The 5,000-nt window shown below is 52.2% G+C and overlaps 1 non-coding gene across 1 annotated transcript in view; it reads right to left on the bottom strand.

The window, feature by feature from the left end:
* The window catches only part of LOC126436616 (small subunit ribosomal RNA), a 1,909-nt gene extending 1,282 nt beyond the window's left edge, over window positions 1-627 (bottom strand). Inside the window, exon 1 of the ribosomal RNA XR_007580805.1 lies at window positions 1-627. This exon is cut by the window's left edge and continues 1,282 nt beyond it. This is a non-coding gene — a ribosomal RNA (small subunit ribosomal RNA).
* Window positions 628-5,000: the final 4,373 nt, after the last annotated feature.

Here is a 5,000-nt window from a genome sequence, read left to right as displayed (position 1 = left end):
AACTTTAATATACGCTATTGGAGCTGGAATTACCGCGGCTGCTGGCACCAGACTTGCCCTCCAATAGATACTCGTTAAAGGATTTAAAGTGTACTCATTCCGATTACGGGGCCTCGGATGAGTCCCGTATCGTTATTTTTCGTCACTACCTCCCCGTGCCGGGAGTGGGTAATTTGCGCGCCTGCTGCCTTCCTTGGATGTGGTAGCCGTTTCTCAGGCTCCCTCTCCGGAATCGAACCCTGATTCCCCGTTACCCGTTACAACCATGGTAGGCGCAGAACCTACCATCGACAGTTGATAAGGCAGACATTTGAAAGATGCGTCGCCGGTACGAGGACCGTGCGATCAGCCCAAAGTTATTCAGAGTCACCAAGGCAAACGGACCGGACGAGCCGACCGATTGGTTTTGATCTAATAAAAGCGTCCCTTCCATCTCTGGTCGGGACTCTGTTTGCATGTATTAGCTCTAGAATTACCACAGTTATCCAAGTAACGTGGGTACGATCTAAGGAACCATAACTGATTTAATGAGCCATTCGCGGTTTCACCTTAATGCGGCTTGTACTGAGACATGCATGGCTTAATCTTTGAGACAAGCATATGACTACTGGCAGGATCAACCAGGGAGCTGCGTCAACTAGAGCTGAGCAGCCGGCCGCCCGGGAGTGTGTCCCGGGGGCCCGCGCGAACACGCAAGCGTCCGCTCAATTATTCTGCAAACAGGAGGAGGCTGAGCGAAACCCTCTCAGGTCCCGGCGGCGCGCAGCGCCGTCCTAAGTACTTGGTCGGGTTCGAGAGAGGCGCAATCGCCCGGAGTTAGGCGAGTAGACGCTTTAGGTGCGACCACCCGTGCTCCCAACTGAGCTTGCCGCTGCCGACAGAGGCCCGGGAGCGTGCTGTCGTGGCATTGCCGGCGGGAGACAACACGCGCCACCTACGGTGACCGGCAGCTCCAACGCCAGCGCCACAGAAGGACAAAAGCCCCACTTGGGTGCCGATGCGAACTCTCCCAGCACAGCGCACGCGCCAACACGTCCGCACAGCTGCGATACAAACCACCTGCGAGAACCGCTGGGGCGACCGAGCAGCAGACGGCGTCGCGGCGCCGAGCGCCGGGCGGCGGCGCATCCTCAGCGCACACAGTCCTCAATCGGACCAGCACACTGCAGATGGCCACCGCGCTTCGCACCGGGCCCACGAGGACCTACTTTGGCCGCAAGGCGCCGCGAGCAGGGGGCGCCGGCGCGCAGCTGCGCCGCCTGCCGCGTCCGTCGGCCGGCGCGCCTGCCACTGGCCGCCCCCACCAGCCGGCTGTAGCGCGTGCGCCCACGCACCGCGCTGCCAGCACGCCGGGCGGCCCCCCCTCACCGGCCGGGGACGGTCCCACCCAGCCACCGCCGCGTATCGCCTCACACCCAGATCCCCTTTCACGTTCGTGGGCATGGTGGGTCCCCTTTCACGTTCGTGGGCATGGTGGGTATCCCTGAAACAACCGGTTAATAGCTCGACCGATCGTCGCCAACACTGATTCACCTCTAGCGAGAACAACCGCACCACAACGGGTTACCAGTTGTTCATTTGCGTAAAGTCACCAGCAAACGTAGACGTCCATCGCCATTTGCAACGAGTATTGCATGCCTGTGTCAGGTGTCACAACACACTACGTCTGCCCACATAGACGCAACAACATGTGCACGCCTAGAGAACACGTGGAAGGTAGCCACCGTACGTATGCGGTGTCCATTGCGCGAACGACTGTCAGCCGGCCTCTGCAGCATGTCGCAGATGTGGAACGCGGTGCAACATGCTATCACAGTGTGTGAGAAGAGACGACTACGTCCGAATACACGCTCCACTACATCAACAGACTGCTCATGCTGATCGCCATCCAGGGCGTCCGTTCCTCCCACACGTCTGTATGGCGTACCACACTGCAATCCAGCTCCTAAAGGGAGACGACACGTAGCTGCGTGCACAATATTTGGACTGTATGGTCCACCGTTGCTAGGCGCAGTCGTCGTACGGTCACACATGTGCCACGATGTATCATTCAGTACATACGGACCAATGTGCAGTACAGTTTGTGGGTTTTGCGTACATCCGCGGACAGGTGAGAGGCCGTACCACAACGTAGGCTGAGTACTTCGGCATGCGAAGGGCATTGAACATGCACACTTCTCACCGACCAGCTTGCGAAGGCACGGGGGAAGGGGGGGGGGGATGTACGTCCCGCTGCTATCCACATTACAGTGTATAACAGGAGCATGTGGAAAGTCAGCAACACCTGCAAGGTGTTTAACATGACGCGATGCACAGGGGACCGGGCAGTGCGGGTAGCGAACTATATTGCGAGGGTTGCGGTTAGGCAACACTACACTACTTTAACGTGTCGCATAACAATTACAGAGCAGGTTAAGCGACAACGTGCGTCAGGTTACGGCGCAATATAGTTTACGTTACGGCGCACTTTAGGTTACGTTACGGCGCACTTTAGGTTACGTTACGGCGCACTTTAGGTTACGTTACGGCGCACTTTAGGTTACGTTACGGCGCACTTTAGGTTACGTTACGGCGCACTTTAGGTTACGTTAAGGCGCAATTTAGGTTACGTTACGGCGCAACATGGGTTAGGTTACAGCGCAACATGGGTTAGGTTACAGCGCAACATGGGTTAGGTTACAGCGCAACATGGGTTAGGTTACAGCGCAACATGGGGTAGGTTAAGGCACAAATTGGGTTAGGTTAAGTCACAAATTGGGTTAGGTTCAGGCACAAATTGGGTTAGGTTCAGGCACAAATTGGGTTAGGTTCAGGCACAAATTGGGTTAGGTTAAGGCACAAATTGGGTTAGGTTAAGGCACAAATTGGGTTAGGTTAAGGCACAAATTGGGTTAGGTTCAGGCACAAATTGGGTTAGGTTAAGGCACAAATTGGGTTAGGTTAAGGCACAAATTGGGTTAGGTTAAGGCACAAATTGGGTTAGGTTAAGGCACAACATGGTTGGTTACGGCACAACATGGGTTGGGTTACGGCACAACATGGGTTGGGTTACGGCACAACATGGGTTGGGTTACGGCACAACATGGGTTGGGTTACGGCACAACATGGGTTGGGTTACGGCACAACATGGGTTGGGTTACGGCACAACATGGGTTGGGTTACGGCACAACATGGGTTGGGTTACGGCACAACATGGGTTGGGTTACGGTACAACATGGGTTGGGTTACGGTACAACATGGGTTGGGTTACGGTACAACATGGGTTGGGTTACGGCACAACATGGGTTGGGTTAAGGCACAACATGGGTTGGGTTAAGGCACAACATGGGTTGGGTTAAGGCACAACATGGGTTGGGTTAAGGCACAACATGGGTTGGGTTAAGGCACAACATGGGTTGGGTTAAGGCACAACATGGGTTGGGCTAAGGCACAACATGGGTTGGGCTAAGGCACAACATGGGTTGGGCTAAGGCACAACATGGGTTTGGCTAAGGCACAACATGGGTTGGGCTAAGGCACAACATAGGTTAGGCTAAGGCACAACGTAGGTTAGGTTAAGGTAGAATATGGGTTAGGTTAAGGTACAACATAGGTTAGGTTAAGGTAGAATATGGGTTAGGTTAAGGTACAACATAGGTTAGGTTAAGGCACAAAATAGGTTAGGTTAAGGCACAACATAGGTTAGGTTAAGGCACAACATAGGTTAGGTTAAGGCACAACATAGGTTAGGTTAAGGCACAACATAGGTTAGGTTAAGGCACAACATAGGTTAGGTTAAGGCACGACGTAGGTTAGGTTAAGGCACAACGTAGGTTAGGTTAAGGCACAACGTAGGTTAGGTTAAGGCACAACGTAGGTTAGGTTAAGGCACAACGTAGGTTAGGTTAAGGCACAACGTAGGTTAGGTTAAGGCACAACGTAGGTTAGGTTAAGGCACAACGTAGGTTAGGTTAAGGCACAACGTAGGTTAGGTTAAGGCACAACGTAGGTTAGGTTAAGGCACAACGTAGGTTAGGTTAAGGCACAACGTAGGTTAGGTTAAGGCACAACGTAGGTTAGGTTAAGGCACAACGTAGGTTAGGTTAAGGCACAACGTAGGTTAGGTTAAGGCACAACGTAGGTTAGGTTAAGGCACAACGTAGGTTAGGTTAAGGCACAACGTAGGTTAGGTTAAGGTAGAATATGGGTTAGGTTAAGGCACAACGTAGGTTAGGTTAAGGCACAATATAGGTTAGGTTAAGGCACGATATAGGTTAGGTTAAGGCACGATATAGGTTAGGTTAAGGCACGATATAGGTTAGGTTAAGGCACGATATAGGTTAGGTTAAGGTACGATATAGGTTAGGTTAAGGTACGATATAGGTTAGGTTAAGGTACGATATAGGTTAGGTTAAGGTACGATATAGGTTAGGTTAAGGTACGATATAGGTTAGGTTAAGGTACGATATAGGTTAGGTTAAGGTACGATATAGCATAGGTTCAGATACACATTGTTGTAGGGAAAGGTGTATGGGGGGGGGGGGCGGCAGGTTCGTTGATAGTGATTATCGTAATTGGATGCCTGCGGCATCATCCGATTTGTCACGTCAGGATGCACTTTTGGCTCATGAGAGGCGGCGCTCCGATTCCATGGTTGTGGCAGATCTGTGTCTTTCATTCCTGCCATTGTTTGTGTGCTGTGACAGGAGGCAGTATTGTGATGTTGGGTGCACCCCTGTGTAGGACATGTGTGGGTGTTCGTGGCTTAGCTGAGCAATGTGCGGATGTCGGAAGGGTGGGATATTGTGTTTTCTGGGTGGACCTCCCGGTCTGGTTATGATAGTGTGGATTGTGTAATGTGGCGGAGAGGATGCACTGGATGTTCTTCCATGCTGGTGGTTAGATATTTTGTGTGTGTGCCTGTTACAGGCAGAGAGTAGTGTGTGATAAGAGTGTCTGGCTGACGTGTGGTTCTCATTGTGTGCAGAGTCTTTCAGCATGTATAGGGACGGTTGTATATA

The sequence above is a fragment of the Schistocerca serialis genome, unplaced genomic scaffold, assembly GCF_023864345.2.
Source record: "Schistocerca serialis cubense isolate TAMUIC-IGC-003099 unplaced genomic scaffold, iqSchSeri2.2 HiC_scaffold_1242, whole genome shotgun sequence".
Classification (NCBI taxonomy): Eukaryota; Metazoa; Arthropoda; class Insecta; order Orthoptera; family Acrididae; genus Schistocerca; species Schistocerca serialis.
Note: the sequence above shows the minus strand (reverse complement) of the source record. Positions and strands in the feature narration are given on the sequence as shown.